Genomic DNA, 19,365 nt, shown 5'->3' with positions numbered 1-19,365 from the left:
AAGTGTGGACTCGGACATTTTGACCGACTTGGTAGGTTTAGTGTTAAGGAGTTATTTTCAACTTATCACAAGTATCAAGCGAAAAGATACGTTTTATCTTGTGTAAAAATCTGCTATTTAATTATAATGTATGTTCTGTTGAAGATAATCCTTAATATTATCTAGCAATCAGGACGCGCCATGTTTCCCCTCCGCTTAGGCGTCGTGTCTTTCGTTTGTTCTTCCTCTTCTGTTCTCTGTATATATTATCATTATTATTATTATTATTATTATTATTATTATTATTATTATTATTATTATTAATTAACTATATATTTATTTATATATATATACATATATCTAGAAAATAACAACATGCTCGACTTAAGAAATCAATTAAATCATCCTCTTTATCATTGACTAAAGTATGTTCAGTGTTAACACTATTTCTATCACGATTTTGTGTATACCAGTTTCAACCAAAAGGTACCTTTTGACACTTTTGCATTTACAAGTAAGTGATTGCAATAACCGCCTGGATAGATAATTGGAGCAATATAATTATTGATACACTAATGCGTATTTATTAGAGATTATTTAACCAGATTGTAAATTCTTGCTAAATTCATCAATTTACAAAATATGAATTTACAGAAATGTAATCAAACATGTTTCACTTTAACAGAAAGAATAGTAAAAAGATATTATCTTCTTCACTTTCTATTTTCTTATTATTATAACCGAACACAGTAATAATATTAGCTTAACAATAATCATAAAAACAGTGTTGTAATAAAATTCTTTTCTCCTTCGATATCACAATTTTTACAAATAACTGGCTGTTCCACAGTGATTTTTGAGTTTCACAAATGCATATTTATGAAATCAAAATTCACGTGTATCGAACTCATTACCAAAATTGGAGAATGAAAGCTGTTATCTTATTATTTTATATTAAAATAAAAGATTTAATATTATATTAAAGATATTATAATTATATAACTACAAAGATATTATATTAAATGATTATAATATTATATTAAAAAATTAAAGCTATTATATTTATTATTTTGCAAAATCGTTTAAAATTAATCGCTATTATGATATCACTCATGGTAGAAATACGTATATGATAAACACATTTTTAGATCCAAGATGAGCTGGAGGAAAATTGTATTAGTGAATTAATTTAACAACTATTGTACGGAAAAGTCAACAAATCAAATGTGAAGAAATAATCAAACGTAGAGAATAATTTGGAGTTAAAATTTGAAAAGTGTTTTTCGCTTGGTAGAAATAGTGTTAAATAAGTCGCCGTTTCGCGTGCTCCGGCTAGTGGAAAGTCAGACAATCAGATCCGAGAAAACGGAACACAATAACAGGAGACAAACGTCGTGTTAGTATCGAGTATCCGTCAACTCATCGACACAGTTTGAATTTCCATTAGATCGAGGAAGAGGCTCTGTCATTCGAGGGCAACACGTGCGCCACTTGTGGCAGCCGGTCAACGTCCACCTACAACTTCTACCCTGCGGAGGTGAACCGCGTCGTATTCAGAAGCGTGGACGTGTGTGGCAATATCTTCGAGGTGAGAGACGACGGGACGACCTGCTATCGTCCTAGAAGACGGCAGAAGTTCGGCTCGAGCGCGGACGTTGCCGAGGAGGAAGCAGAATACGAGGGCGAGGGCGAGGGCGAGGAGGAGGGGGAGGAGGAGGACGGGTACGCGGGAAACGAAAACTTTGAGAACGATTGCGATCACAGCGGAGGCCGCGAGGCCGGCGGATGCAGGCTGTTCTCGATGAATCGAGATCTGACGGCTTACGAGTACCATCATCGATCGACCACCGACCACCATGCGGAGGCGGCCAGTGTTCTCGATAACGAGACCAGCGGTGTGATCTTGTATCCGGCACCGCGACGATCGAACCTTGGCCGGCTGATTACGCTCGAGACGCGGAAACCTGAGTCACGATCAAAGGCCGCGCTATCATTTCGGGTTAGATAATCGGAATAGTTTGCCGCCGTTTGTTTCCCGAAATACCACGGTCGCCGCACGGTTGCTTACTCGGCCACAGTGGCCTTTGAATTTCACCCAATGGGAAAAGAAAATTGCGGGGACGCGGAGGGAATTGTACCAGCTCTGGCCTTTCTCGTTCGGGGGATAAAGACGGGCCGGATCAGACATCGGCATTGTTCGAATACAATTTTATTCGAATAATATTGTGGATAAATTCCACGAATATTTTATTCGGAACGTTATTCGGATAAAATTTGATTGCGAAGAATTTATTCGAATTATTTTACGAATAAGATTTTATTCGATATATTATACGAATCAAATATCATGCGTACAGGATTATATTCGATGAATTTATTGGAAATATGAAACAAATAGAATTTGATTCGAAGAATTTATTTGATATATTGTCTGAATCAAATCTGTTTCGAAGAATTTATTCGAAGTATTATGCAAATAGAATTCTGCTAGAAATATTTCTCAAATAAAACATGAATCGTAAAATTTGATTCGTAATATTATTCGAACACAATTTTATTTCAGAATCATTATACGCTATGGCATTGGTAAATATATTTAAAAACGGTATTGGAAATATTTTATACTTCTGTTTGTATGAAATACTATCCCCAGATTTATTTGACGAAAGATAAATCGCGTGAGAACGATACTTATATTTCGGTAATAAAAATTATTAGTTGAGGTAGTATTTTCTTAGAATGTTCTGAAAATAATTCTTTGAAATAGTATGTCGCGTGTTTAAATTTCTATTAATTATTCGCGATACTTGCGATTGATATCTGCGAGAGTAAGTGGCACGTGTTGTTTTGAAAAATAAGCTTTTCTCTTTTGCTGTTGGAATGAAAAATTGTTGTTCAAATGATCGCGCGGACGCGCTCGTTCGTTTTAATAACAATGAAATAATTTTGTTAAGAACAGGAGTGCAAAGTGAGGCCGACGAACTTCGACAGAACGGATTTGATCAGAAGTACATACGCTATTCCGTACGACTGGTTGTTCCCTTTTGGGAGGAAAGGCAACGGGATTTGGAAGAACACGCATGACCAACCGTTCCGCTGCGAAACCGATAACAGTGTGCCGAAATTATTGGAGATACGTGTTCTGTATGGTTTCAAGGAGCCCGGGGAGAACGCAGTGATAAATATACAAAGGGCCCTGGGCCGCTATTGGATGTCCGTGAGTGAATTCATGATCTTTTTATGAAACTGCTGATTAACGCGGCATTTGATCAATGGAACTGAGTCTAAGGAGTTTTTGTCATAGCGGCTGACATTTTAAGTTCCGTGCCACGTGTACCACCGATGGTACATAATTGCATGTTTATTTAGTGCGGTAAAAAGATAGTTCACAACAAATTTAGAAGTAAAGAATTAATTTCCACCACAGGAATGAGTCGCAATAAGTCTGTTTCATTGTTATACGTACGATGGTCAATAATTACATATTACATATGAACTTTTAGTAATGTGTCAAATAGCCAGTGCGAAGAGTCGAGTAAAAACAGCTCGATACGGAACCTGTTAACTCTCGACCGTGGATATCCGAATTTTTAACAACACTGCGACCACAGATATCAGACTCTCATTAAAATATATTGCTTAGAAAAATTCGCAAAGAAAAGCTTCCTCTAAAAATTCGCCAACGTCCAACTTTGACGGACGATAAGTCCGCGAAAAATCATCGCAGGATAATGACTATTTTTTAAAATTATAGCTTGAAACCTCTATCTTAGTGTAGTGTTTTTAGATTTTAAGTTAGGCGCGCCTTTACCATAGTAACCCTTTAATTGTGAGGCCATGTTTCATTTCGTTATATGAAATAATGAAGGAAAAATAATTATTACGCAGTTCGCTAACATTTACCACGAACACGAGTCACATGCTTCGACATCGCTCATCAGTTTTCGGTATTAGTATGAGCAGCCAATGCTTACACGTATCCAAAAACACTTAGTTTGACATGAAAAAAGCAGGAGCGTTCAAGTTTTTTGTAACGAAGTGGCATATGCTGCCGCTACAATATTCACAGCTGTTGTGAACGATCAGGTGCAGCTGATGAAGCAAGAGCGAGTAACTATCTCTATGCTGCATTGATCAATAAAGAATTCCCCTCGTAATTTGTTCGTTAAACATAAGAAGTCCGAGTCCCGTCGAACAAGACCATTACACAATGTCTAAATTTCTCGGTACACATACATTGATAAATTACAACGTAGATTGCAACCATAAATTGCAGCTTACGTTTCTTATTCTCAACGCAGTCATATTTTGAAAATATTTTCTAGGTAGTCTAATCTCTTGCAAAATATTGTACATTGTGTACATTTAAAACATTTTTCTGAGTGGTATATATTTAAATATTTTTTCTGAGTTCTATATTTTATATGCAAAATATTTTGTAGTATTATTAGATAAGATAATTTTTTCCAAAACATTGTTTTAAATAATATAATATAGCTTTCAAAACTGTCAACGAAAAAGAAATTCAATTGAATGCTTCAGTTGAATAGATTGATATAGAAACGAGTAACAAAGATAATGCCTAAACTTGAAGACTAAAATTTTGCTTGTTCATGACAGCTAATTTCAATGCGAAGGAGACTCGCAACGCGACTTATATTTATTCGGAAACGATTTGAATAATCGATGCGTATATTTAGTTAGTCAGCAGTACAACGGTGCCGGTGACGCCCACCGAAGACGCGGACTCCCAGAAAGAAACTAAGCCAGTTTTCGAGTATTTGGAGCGGGATCTTCGGGATTTATCGTTGGGTATCAAAAAGACGATCGACGTGACGACCTACAGAAGTGCCGCGGAGAGACCCGGGGAAGATCCGGCGGCGGGGGCGAAGGCGCCACGAAAATCGATCGAATTCAACGAATTACTCAAGCAGAAGGCCACAAAGAGGGAAGAGCTCGAATGGTACAGACGTTGCTTCAAGGAGAAATTCTATCTGCCATACTTTCAGAATATCACGGGAACATGTTTCCTTTGGGTCCTGGAATGCGTGGAGAACGCCCTGAAAAGGTCGCTGGTGACCTACTCGTTCGAGAGCCTCGGCGACAGTTTTCGCCGAAGCGAGGGGGACGAAGAGACACTCTGGTAAATTCATCGGTCTAATTGTCACGTTCATGCTTTCAACATTTTCGATAGACACTCCGAGAAATTCATCGGTCTAATTGTCGCGTCTATGGTCCCGACATTTTCGATATATACTCTGAGAAATTCATCGTTCTAATTGTTATGCCATTGGTTTGAACATTTTTCATGCTAGCGCCTTGCCAGTGTGGTCGACTGAACGACTCTTCGAATTATGATAAGGCTCAGAACAACTCAAGGCCATTTCATTCTCACTTTTCCAAGGTTTCCAATGCTCTGTTACGAAATATTAGCACGCATCCCTACGACTGTACTAGCTTAAATCTCGGGACATGCTCGTGATAACGAAATAGCACAATGTTTCGATTTACACTAAACTTACAATAAAAAAATCGTAGCGACCTAACGACGCCCTTAAATTGAAGGGGAAAGTCTAAATTTGACGTTGTTGTAAACAGCATGCTCGAGACAAATTATTTCCGAGATTATAGAGGAAGTTAAACTGTGCACTTTTCATCGCGAACATGCCCTCAGACTTAGGATACTACAGTTATGGGGATGCGTGATATTAAAAATTAGCCTACAGTTTCGTAAAGATTTCAAGTTTTAATTATTAACCCTTAGGGCTCTAAATACTCCGGGCCGAAACGGTCCGTAGGGACGGCGCGCGATTATGACAAAACTGAGATCAGACACAGAAGCGTAAAGCATCGGAAGAATCTAAGGACATTGTTACATTCTTTCCAATTGCTTAAAATCGTCAAAGGAGGATATACATTCTTGTCTAATTTATGTTCCTCACAATTTTATTTTGCATAATAATGAACCGTAGTCATGCGTAGTCATACGTAGTCAAACATATATCTTTTTTAATTTTACGAAGGAGTTAGAAGTATGAAAAAACCAAATCATTTTACATTGAAATTGTGATCATTAGTTTGCCGATTTTGTTAGTTTCCCTTAGTATACCCTAGAGGTTAACCCCTTGCACTATAATAACGAGTCAGACTCGTGGTGAAGATTTTATGCAAGCTCTACTAAATAAGAATATTATTAATTTCTTCTACGTAAAAGTAAAAATAAATTCTTCTGTTATCAAGGTATAGAAATAATACAATGACAGTATAGGAAAAAAAATTGTCTGATCCTATTAGTAAAATTATTAAGTACGAATAAGTGCTAATCGTCACAGCATGAAAGGAGCGATAGTGCAAGGGGTTAAATAGCAATTAACGAAGACATTAGAAGAATTTAAGAATGTTCCTATATACTCCTTAATCGATTGAATTTTTCAAATGAACAATTACATCTTTATATAACGTCTGTTCTTTATAATTTATGAAGAAACTTGATTTTATATAAAGATCCGCAGTCATCGAAGCTTGGTTCTCCATAAAGTATTTTAACTTCTTCTCTATTGTTAGCAGTGACGCTGTATCTGCATCTACGAGTGTCTACATGGTGCCTGATGCCACATCAAGATGGGAGAACTGTTTAGATTGTTTAGGCTGCCGTCCCTGAGCTCAGAAAAACTACGAATATACCGATCAATGTTTATTACGATTACCGGTGTTTGTGCGAGTCGTCATTTTCCCAGAATAATTTGTGAACAACGGAATAGAATAGATTAAAAAAAGGATACGACACACGGCTGTTCCGGCTTTAATTGGGACATCAAGTCGATCTTCCGGCGCGCGTCAATCTAACTAGATTAACTTCTGGCTCGACATTATACTTCCGGCAAATTTTCCGCTGCATAAGATTAAACCCGAGGCAAAGAGCACTCGTGTTATCGAGTGCCGAGGACCGAAACTTCGGTAAAGTAAAGTTGAACGGATAATAAACAACCCCTAGACAATTGCTCTGATGCAATTAACCGGCCGCGATCGAAAAAGTATCGATCGATTACTATCGAGGAAATGGGAGGAAAAAAAAAAGAACCGGCGATCCTTGTCGCTCGTATCGAGCCGAGTGTTTCTCCAGGATTGAAAGACGTTTTGTGCCTGAGGAACTTCCTCGTCGAAGGAGAAATGTTTTCGTGTTCACCGGTGGAACTTCGCGAAATTAGTTCGAGCGCTCCGTTGAGATGGATCTGGTCCCGCAAAAAAAACTGTGATCGCAGTCCAAGTGCAGTAATTGTAGAGGATAAGTCGATTTTGCTTCAACGACCCCCCACCACCTCGTTGTTTCTATGTGTTTCGATCATCTTTCTATGATCGGGAGAACTCGGTTCTTCGAACAAAATTTCTGAATGTTTTTTTCAAATCCTCGTTCAACTGTTCTTTCGTATTGTTGTCTTCATTGGAAAATGTTCGTACGAAGAACGTTTCCACTTTGAAGTTTTGTTGCTTCGATCGCTTATCGATTGGAAGCACAACGGAACCAGACGTCGCGTCGGTGTGGTGGTACATCACGCGTCGCATCAATTTTTTAATTTCAAATTATTTAAAAGTTGAAATTGATAATAATATATTTAAATTGACGAAATAGTAAAAGATTTGTAAACGTTGCTCAGTTTAAAAAATTTAAAAAAGGAAAAGTTATAAAGTTAAAAAAAGAAAGAAATTCATATTGTTTGCAAAGAATTCAAAATAGTTCTATGTTGCATAAAGATCAGCAGTCTATTTAGGGCACTTGTAACGAGTACCTATGAAACGAAATATTCTCACTTAGGCTAATTTCAAGACCCTCTGATCTGAGCTCTGCGTCGGTAACATCGAGGAGAATTGAATCCGTTTCGAAAGGGCTTCCAATAAGGACAGCAGTTGCCCGTTAAACCGAATCGCTGAGGTTCCCAAAAACTTGGTATCGGACGACCGAATTATGCTAACTGCGGCCATGATCGGCTAGCACGCATTCGCGGATAGCTGCCGGATGCCGATATCGAAGGGAACGCAGCGGACTCGGAACACTTGTTTGATGTCAGCGCGGGATAACAGCATCGTCATTTAAGGCGCGGACATTCTCGTCTCGCATGCACGTTTTTAGCAGCTGGTGATTCGACGACGCGTGGCCGGAATACCGAGGATAGAGAGCTCGAACCAGGAGAACGCCTGGCAGGGAGGTAGAGGACCGTAAAGGGGTAACAGCCGTCACAGTACCATATGCCTCGCACATTACTCGCGAAAGTAGCGGAGACTCGTAAAACTATGGCACACGTTTTTATTCCTCCTCCTCGAGTTTCTTCTTTGACTTCCCGCGAAGTCCGCGGGTAAATCGCTGCACGGATTTCTTTCTCCCGCTGTCGTTTACCCGGCACACATCAGTTACGCTCCCTTCCTTTCCGGTTGCTTACCGCGCTTTGGATCGCTACGGGTGAAACACGTACGACTTGCGTCTTTTATTGTTTTCGTTCGAGTATTATTTTCTTGCATTCAATTACTATTTAACGAGGATCTGGCGGAACGTCTCCGAGACAAAGCTGCTCGAAATAATCCCACGCGTCAAACAGATGATACAATACGCGAGGATGTCTACTAAACACATTTTTTAATGGATTTCATTAGGAATAATGGTCATCTTTTGTCAATTCTTTCGTACGTATTTTTTAATGTACTTCTTCAGGATCGATGTCGATCATATTAGGATTAATATAAATGGTTAATAATTAAAACTGTGTCTCTTAAAAAATTTTAATTTACGCAAAATTAAAAATTCCAATTTTGAAGATTAAATATACTATAAAATTGAAGGTACACTATACAGAGAAGTAACAGCTATAAAAGTTCGTTTGATTTTTTAGCGTAATATTATACCCTTGTAATATTATATAATGTGCAATAATGTTCAGTTTTATTGATTATATGCAAATCATTTGCGTTGCTCTATTTTCTTTTTTTAAATTTGAATACTCCCAAAGTGAGTAGATACTGTAAATTGTATTCTTTTAATGATAGTTTCGCCTACTTCTCAAAGATGTTTCAAAAAATCCTGAAAATCAGCACCGATGAATTCTACAAAGGCAATTCATATTCGTAAATTTCCTACGAAGATTACTGCAAGGAGATGCGGCATTCTTCGTTCAACGTCATCGGTTATTCTGGTGTCAGGCAATAAACACGTAGGGAGGACGAAACTGTAAGGGTAATGCGGCGGGAGCAATTATTGCGGCGCGATAGAAAAGTCACTTAAATTTAGTAGGGATCTACCACTATACTGGCTTCACACTCGCAATTTATTCTGTCGCGTATGAGGCATGGGTAGTGTGCAACAGCGAGGCACAGAGAAATTGCACATAAACTGAAAGGAATAACGCTTGTCGCGCAGAAAAGAATTGGCTACAAATTGCTAGACGAAACTGTTATTACATCCTCCTGCCATAGACACGTCTTTACAGAAATTAACATTTCTCCACAGCAGTTTATTATAGATTCAACATTATTGCAAAGCGATTTACGAACAAATTAACATGTCCATAATTGAATTTACAATAGAATTCAGGTTTCTGGGAGCCAATTTACGAAAGTTTCCAGAACATATTCCTTGCATTTTCCATAAAATTATTTTAAGTATTTCCATCCGAAATACTTAAAAATGAGGATGATGCAATAGTTACAGTAGGCCGCATTAATATTCGGGCACCATCGTATTTGAGAAATTTTTACTCCGTATCTTTACTGTTTGTTGAATCAATGAATTCATAGGTTTTTAATAAGTCAGAACGCTTACTTTAGATTCAACAAACATAAGTTTTATTTAAATAATTTGTACAGTTTTATTGTTAATTGATATTAAATGAACCAGTGCTTAATTTTGACGTCGTAAAAATATTTGGACACTTTACAAATTATAATCTGTTCACTAAGAATATACATATACTTTAAGAAAAATAAATGGATGCTAATACTTTGTTGGATTGTCCTTTTGCCTAATTACATGGTTTAATCGGTTAGGCATAATAGAAATAATTTTAGTTGAATATTCTAATGGGATACGTGACCATTTTTCGGTTAATTGCAATTTTAATTCTTCTTCGGACTTTATTGGCGACATTCTCATTCGACAATCTAAGTAATCCCATAAATTTTCAATCGGATTTAGATCTGGTGATTGTGGAGGAGTTTTCAATACTTTTGGGCAATTATATAATAAATATTCTTGAACTATACGTGATTTATGTTTGCGGTCATTATCTTGGTAAAATTTAAGATTGTTACGAATGTTGATATTAATATCACTTTTTAGTAAATTTTGTTTTAAAATATTTAAAGATTTATTTTTGTCTAAAATTCCATCAATAAAAACTAAGTCACCCACTCCAACAGTTGAGATACAACCCCAAACCATCATACTTCCTCCACCGTGTTTCAACGTTGGTTTAAGATTCTTAGTAAGAAGCTCTTCATTAGCTTTACGCCATATAAATTCGTGCCCATCAGACCCGAAAATATTATATTTGCTTCCGTCTGCAAAAATTACATCTTTCCACCATGTTTCTTCTTTAGGAGTGTATTCTTTAGCGAAGAGTAATCGCTGCTTTCGATTAATATCGTTAATACATGGCTTTTTTCGGGCAACTCTGCCATGATATCCATTTTCATAAAGCATCCGGCAAACTGTTTCGGGATGAATCTTCTTGCCGGTCTCCTCAAAAAAACTCTGCTGTCAATTTTGTAGCACTTAAACTAGGGTCTACTTTTGTTTTCCTAATAATATTTTATCGCGATCGTTAAGTAACTTTGGGCGACCTTTTTCAGGGATAGATTCAATTCTATCCTCACGATTATATCTTCGTACAATGTCCGCAACAGCGCTCTTGCCCAAATTTAATAATATTCCGATTTCTCTATACAATTTTCCTTTTTCACGATGATAAATAACAAATTGGCGTATATTGAACGAGGTATTATTCCCTTTACGTGGCATATTCAAAGCTAATATGTGCGACACGAACAAGATTTGAAGTGAAACTAATTCTATGAGATAGTGCCTTACATCATATGTTTACAAACATTTCTATCAAACAAAGTATTCACCTTACCAGGGCACTTAAATTACAAAGCGTATGGAATGTCCGAGTATTTTTGCGACGTCAAAATTAAGAACTAGTTCATTTAATATCAATTAACAATAACACTATACAGATCATGTAAATAAAATTGATGTTTGTAGAAGCTAAAGTAAGTGTTCTGACTTATTAAGAAACTATAAATTCATTAATTCAACAAACAGTAAAGATATGGAGTAAAAATTTCTCAAATACGATGGTGTCCGAATATTAATGCGGCCCACTGTATTAAGCGATTAATCTTCGAGATCAATATTTCCTTTACCGCACACCGTTCCTGTAAACGGTACCAATATTGTTCGCGGCAATGGTTGCAATATTTTCTGTGGGAAATACAAGGCGCCGAGAACGAATACGCATCTTACTCTCTGTTCTTCGTTCTGTAAAAGATGAAATGCTTATCGTTCACCAGATCTGGCATTCGAGGACGGAAATCATGCCATTATTGTATAATATATTGCCTTCGAACTCGTATCGGATCGCAGCGGGAGCCCGACGTCGAGGAAATATTTAGTTAACCGTGGCCGGTGAACCGCGATGAAGGTTAAACGCGAAGATTCATTATTACAATGTCGCCGTGGTTCTGCCGACGCAGGAAACAATTTTCCATGGCGCAAGAAGTTTTCCTTTAAGAATCTATTACCGAGCTATCAAAAGTTTTTCCCCGGTTGAAGCTGTTCGAGGTACAAAACGTCGTTACCCGCACTGTGCCGCGGCAAGAACGTAACAAGTCGATAATTGGAGAAGCTTACTGAATGTCGGGATTTCGCCTCGATGAATTTTTTCTCTATATCCGTTGTCCGAGTTTCTCGGGAGATCGTGATTTCCTTGGCACCGTGGACACAGGTTTTTAATAAATCGGATGCAGAAACTTCCGGAAATGGAGGGCACGCCGAGTGGCGAAACCCTAATATGATAATACCGCGAAAATATGTGTTCCTAATTTTGGATCGGGCCGATTCACCGCGATAATCGGTTATCGTCGAGCACGGTGTAAATATTTTTACAGATAAATATTTATAACTCGATAAACAATAAATCCGATTCAGAGCCGCGGAACCGGCGATTGTATAGGTACTTTAATATTTGCTTTGTCGGCGAGATTATATAGAAAGAGTCTTTAAACTCGCCTCGCTGTATTTTACGCGGGCACAGAATTAATCCACGCTAAATACATACATTACGAGTGAAATTGCAACGTTTATTCTGGTATTTATAAAATTTAAAACTGCAGAGCTGCTTTAAAAAGCAACGTGATTTGTTCGCGGCAGGCCGGCGTTTGTCAGGTTCGGTTTCGATTCATTCAATTAATTCCTCGAGCTCCCCGCCGCGATTTCACGGCGATGATTTATTCCGTCGTAAACCAGGTATTATTGAAACACTCAAGAAATTATTAGTAATAAGAATTCCGTTGGAACTTTCACTACGTGAATATTCCATGTAACGCGACAATATTTCACTGAACGTGACGATCGATTACCAGAAAAATCACTGAATGATACTGGACAAAGTGGTCAATGCATATTAAATAAAATTTACGGACAGCAAGTAAATATTAAACAATCTTACATTTATTTTCCATATAGATCACGTAATTATAGTCTTGCTCGAACAACACTTGTCTTTTCGACAATGAAAAGCAAAATATGCCGAAAATGCTGCTTTTATTTCTGCTTATAAAAAAGACGATTGCACAGAATCAATTTTGTACAAATAAAACTCGAAATATCCGCTGTCAAACTATGTGTATAATAATTAGACTGCTAATCTTTCTGTGAAATAAAAATGATGCCGACACGGTTGTAAAAGATATAAATTGAACGAAAATAAATTGTTCCTTTTAATCATTCTGATGACTCGGAAACAGTGTAACAATATTATATATTATATTGACACATTTTTGTGCAGCAAAACTTGTTGACCCACAAATTGTCAAATACGCAGTCTAATTAACAGTAATATAGTTTCGAATGAAGTCGGCTGATTTCAGTAAAGTTGGTTGACAGAAAACCGGAATTGCTTTCCAAATAGCACAGAGAGTATTATAGTAATAACATGAAAACGCAGAGGAAACATTCGGTTGCGACAATTTAGCGAATTTCGAAATCATCAGCGAGTTCTACGTCGATTTGATCGCGTCGCAGAGAAACGATGCGAGCCGCGTAACGTTATTTATGATAAAGCTGACATTTCACTCGTTTCCCCCTCCCGGTTATTCACGGTTTCGGAGCTCTCGCGAACTTCCGCTAAGAAATACGAACATTAATCAATGTCCGCAGGGTTTTTTACGGCTTCGCATTCGGTTTCAATCGTTACTAATGAATTTCGAATTGCGACGATGATCTAAATATGGTGAACGGGATCGTGTTAACAAAAATTTATGATGCCGAACAATCGAACAAACCGCTAAGTTATATTGCGCTGCTGGGAAAAGTTTCAATGAGATTTCTCAAATATCTCATTCGTGTTTCCATGCCTGCGAGCAATTTCGACAAATTTAGTTTTTGCATCGAGCCCTCGCACTACGATTTGCTTCTTCCTAATTTCATTCTACAACTGCGTCGATTAGCGCATCTTCGTCCTTAACACGTTCCGTGCCAAGCTGTTTTTATTCGACTCTTTACACTGGTTAGTTGATATTTTACTAAAAGTTGATATATTGTGTGAAATTATTAATCATCGCATATATAACAATGAAACGGACTTATTACTACTCATTCTTGTGGTGGAAATTAATTCTTTACTTCTAAATTTGTTGTATACTAACCTCACCTAAAACGAGATACAAGACCGACTAATTCGTCAAATAAAGGATATCAATTAACAAAATGTAAAGCCGCTGTTTAAAAAAGAAAAAATTTCCCAAAATTGTGATACTTCAGGGAAATTGGAGATTCCTTAGATCATTTAATGTAACTTTTTCCTTAGCGAAGATGCAACCTTTGGTTTTGTTTGCGAGTTATTAATGAAAACACAGTGACCAATAAGAAGCAAGATCGGCTGGCGCGGGGCGGCGGTGTAAATGTGCTGAACAGAGCTTCGTCCGCTTGTTGGTTCGTGTCAGTCAAGCTCGCTTCTCATTGGTCATTGTTTTTCATTAATAACTCGTAAACAAAACCAAAGATTGCATCTTCGATAAGGAAAAAGTTACTTCAAATGATCTAAGGAATCTCTCATTTGCCGGATTTACGATAATTGCAATACATCCTGTATGCACCTAAACTTTAAAAAAGAATTCATCAATTTTGTTTTTCTTTTTCTTAATCTTGCATATTATGCATTACTGTTTGTTCAACGACAATTAATTCTACCCAGCATAACCTATGTATAAATTTAATGCGACCGCAATGGGTTAATAACCCTTTGATAACCCTAATTGGTTAACCCTATGATATCTCAAACATGAAAATGTCGTCGTTCTTCTATGTAGTCACGGTATTTTTCACTCGAAATTTACACGCATTTTGTGGCCATTAGAATAGATGACCAATGGACAAAATTTCGTCCGGACCAGGCATTTATTTCCCCCTAAATGAAATCAAATTGATCACTCGTGAAATAGATTTCTCTCGGTCGACGTCTAAAGGCACAAAAGGAATCCCGTTCAATCTTTTCAAATTAAATGGAATTCTTTTCCATTAAAAATTCTTTTGTTGAATTACCCGTTCATAAATCCGCTAGTCCGAAGAAAACAACGCGCAATTTAGCCTGGCCTCATAATATTAATGATGAGAATGACGCGCGTCACTGATATAGTTCCCGGCGCAGTGTGCCGTAATTTGATAATATAATTTCAGCTAGTTAATTGCAATTGCCCAAATAATAATCACTCTGTGCAATTTCTGAACGGTACATTCTGCTGTTAGCATCGCGTGAATTTATGCAGATGCTCGCAAAGTGATCTTATAGCCAGCCAGAATATGTTTATCACGTTCGCTGCCGCGTCACTCTCGTGAATCAATTGTCCAAACATGAACTCATCGTTCACGTTAATGGTAAACCTGAACTTCTCCGCGTTCTATCGGCGCTAAAACTGACAAACAAGGCGAATTGGCTGGTCTCTAATTTCTTCTTTCACGATTCGTGATATTATAACAATGTTGCTTGTATTCGTGTATTCTGCGAAACAGTAATAAGATACAAAATAAAGTAAATAATGGAATAACGAAATGGAACAGGATAAATAAGAATTTGTGAACGAAATAAGAAATGGAGCAGCGTAAATAAGAATCTGTGAATGTAATAGGAAATGAAAGTTAATATATTCTAAGGATAAAGTGTTCATACAAAATTCATGAAATATATAGTGCACATGTTGAAGAGGGAGTAATAACTAAACTATGAATTTTATATAAAAAGTGAGTAGTTCAAGTCTAAAACATTTAATTTCCTTAAAAATACAATTGCATTAAACATAACTCAACGAAATAATTAAAGAAAGGAAGGAATGTTTGAGTAGCATTTGTATTCTGCGATTAATCCAAACAACTTTTATTTGCCATAAAAATCCGCAGTCTGATAATAACTTCCAAACTCATTTACAGTAGAAGCAATATACAATTACATTTACAATAGTATTTATCAAATCGGTCTCTGTGTCCGCATTAACGGAAAATGATCAGAGAAACTAATAGAAATTATTATGAATTTATAACCTACTATATTTGTTAATTTCCTTGTTGCGTTGAAAAAACTCTGTGCACGTCATAAATACACAAAGATGACAATCGTAAAGCATTCTATTGTATTTCGACTCGATCACGTTTCTTTAACGCTTTATTAGGTGCTCGTGGACTCGAAAGGTAAGTAATGAACGATCCTTTCGCGAGATGAACAAACAGATCCATTCGTTTCTGTCGGCGCTGTGTCCTTGAGTGTACGCCTTCAGGATCGCATCCCTCGTCCGCAGATCGGTATCTCATCGAGTCGTTCAGAGAGACGGAATCGACTTGGTATTTCCGATGGACACCGCGAGCCTCCTGAAAAATTTCGCTCACGTATTTTTAACCTACATCATTTTCCCTTCTGAAACGTCACGTGACAGCGAGGGAAAAAAGCCCGGATCGTCCCCGTTTTATACGTACTTCGGTCCCGACCGAGTTCGTCTCGCGGGAACCCTTGGCTCGATTCTGCCGACCATAATCTTTACCACGGACGTTTCTCCTCCCGGCTTTTTATCAATGACCAATGCCGAATGAAATCATATTCTCCGCTAACTTTATGGGAATCAGGTGGAATATCGTATCTCGGCCGCGAGGAGCGAAGTCGATTTCGAATTAAGGAACCGTGAAGCCAGTAAATCCGGATGGCCGGTTTTCTGAACGCGATATTGTTAGGTCATCTATCTATTATGATGGAATTGTATGCATGTATGATCTAACTCGGTCAATGACATTGAAACGAAGGAGACAATGACTAGATTGCGGAGGCTTTCCAGCAAAATAAAAATTGTCTTCGTTAAATATAATTGTCTATAAAACAGTCTAATAGCGATTTAGTAATAACAAATGGGAACAGCTAAGAAGGATCATTAAAATTTGGCATTTCTTAGAAACAGAAAATATAAATTCCGATGACAAGCTAATAAAGGACAATACATTTTTCACTTAAAAGGCGATATTCTGCCACATTTTTATATAAAAAAATGTAGTATTCTATTTTAGAAAAATTTGACCTCCACATCTCCAGATCGGCACTATCTATAAACAAATACAAATGCACTACACTCTATGCCCTTTAACCTCTTTGGTACGGCTGGATTTTACGCAAATGAAATTTTTCATAACTAAATTACCATTTTTCTTAATATTTTAATAACCAATAATACAATTGATTTACTTAATTGAGTTTAATTGAATAATACATAAAACACTCACAAAAGCCACTATAATGGCGCGTTGTGTCTAAGAGGTTAAAACCACGCAACCATTGTAGTACAGTCAGTCCCATAAGTATTCGTACCCTCATTGCTTATAAGGGAAATTTGTTGAAATCAAGGAACGCATGTAAGATTTTGCAATAAACTTTTTATTATGAATGAACACATCTATAAAGTTTATTTATACCAAATTATAACAAAATTGATTAACTAATAACAAAAATATATTGATTTTACTCCTCCTAGTACGTAATAACAGTTCACAAAAATATTCGTATCAGTGTACCTTTTTTACTTTATATTAATTTTCTAGTATTTAGTGGGTCCGCCTTTATGCCTTATTATATCGTTTAATCGATTTGGCATACTTTCTACCAGTTTTAATGTGATGTTTGGTTCAATACTATTCCAAACTTTCAAAATTTTGTTTTTTAGCAGTTGTTTATTGAAAAATTCATGCTCGTGTAATCTTTTATCTATCTCAGCCCATAAATTTTCTATAGGATTTGTATCTGGTCTCTGAGGAGGTGTATGTGAAAAATGGGGAAAGTGGCAAAGTATCCACTCACGAACAATCTGAGCAGTATGCTTCGGGTCGTTGTCGTGTTGAAAACGCGATAGTAGTCATCTTCCAGACCAAGCTTAATCGCACGTGAGCAGATTTTCTTCGAGTATATTTTTATACTTTATCTTATCCAAAATTCCATCGATAAAGACAAGTTTGCCCACTCCGGATGCCGCCATACAGCCCCACATCATCGCGGAGCCACCGCCGTGCTTTACAGCTGGTTGTACATTTTCTAATTCTAGTTCTGTATTATTAGGCTTTCTCCAAACTTTTCCTCTTCCGTCACATTCAAAAATATTAAATTTCGACTCATCTGAGAAAAAGAACTTACTTCCAAAAGGTATTAAAGGTATTACTTTGATTTCTATACTCCTTCGGAAATGCTAATCTCTTTGTCCTGTTAATTTTACTAATGAAGGGCTTCTTCCTCGGTGTTCGACCATGAAAATTATCACTTCTCAATATTCTTCGGCAAGTTTCAGCAGAAACCTTCTTATTGAACACGTCGTTACACATTGTAGCTAACTTAGGCGCACTAATTCCAGGATTTTTTTTTGCACCTCACGTATAACAGTATTTCTTTCTCGAATTGTTAAAATGTTTGGTCTTCCAGTACGTTTGTTATTTAACAAACTATCACTTGTTTTTATCCGTTTAATGATGAATTGAATCGTCGATTTACTTCTGTCTACTATTTTTGCTATCTCAACATAACTTTTGCCTTCTTGGTGCAATTTAAAAATGATTTTACGCTCTTCTAGAGTGGTCTCGGACTTTTTTCGACTCATTTCTGATTATTGATGTTATTCTGACAAAGTTTCGAGCTAGACTACTTTGTTGGCATTCACCCAACCGACTGTCAACTGTGGAAATTATTTTCGATGTGAAATGACGGTGTAACATAACAAAATCGACTTTGCTAAGAATGGTACGAATACTTTTATGGACTGTTATTACGTATCACGAGGAGTAAAATCAATATATTTTTGTTATTAGTTAATCAATTTTGTTATAATTTCGTGTAAATAAACTTTATACATGTGTTCATTGAAAATAAAAAGTTTATTGCAAAATTTTACATGCATCCCTTGATTTCAACAGAATTCTCTTATAAGCAATGAGGGTACGTATACTTATGCGACTGACTGTATATTGAAAAATTTGTTGACCAATGCATATTTTGAGAGTCGCAAGATGTAGACAGGTTACGGAAACCACCTTATATACTATAATCTACACGAAAGCCACTATATTTAACCAATTCTTCTAAAAACAATTTGTTTAGTTGCGTCGACGAATCGGCGAAATATCCGTATAATTTCCGGCAGGTCGGTTGCAAAGCGCGTTTCGAAAATAAATTCGCAAAAGTTCGTTTTCAGCAGTTTACATCACGCCGCGGCCCCTTAATTCCACGATTGCACTCGAGGGTAGGATACATAAATTTCCGAACGTCCCGCAAACCGTCACTATCCTCAATAATACGTTAACTGCCTTTAGTCGGAACGGAAACAGCGAACAGATAGATTCTGTAGGGCTTCGGTCGGTATAGACTTCGTATATTTCGCGTGCGCAGGAAGGAAGGAGACCGGCGAACGAGTGGGAAACGGTTAAAAACAAAACAGCAGAAGAATGAACGGCGGTTTCGAAAGAGGAAGGGAGAGGAATCGGGGTTTGAGGAGGGGTGGCACGTTATCCAGCTGCAGCCTGAGAAAAATGGCCCGTCTCGTAGTTTCTCCCTCTCGTGCCGAAAAATCCGCGCCGGGCGATAAATCAGATCGCGTCGCGTCTAAAAC

This window comes from Augochlora pura, chromosome 6 (assembly GCF_028453695.1).
Source record: "Augochlora pura isolate Apur16 chromosome 6, APUR_v2.2.1, whole genome shotgun sequence".
Taxonomy (NCBI): domain Eukaryota; kingdom Metazoa; phylum Arthropoda; class Insecta; order Hymenoptera; family Halictidae; genus Augochlora; species Augochlora pura.
This window is presented reverse-complemented; position numbering follows the sequence as displayed.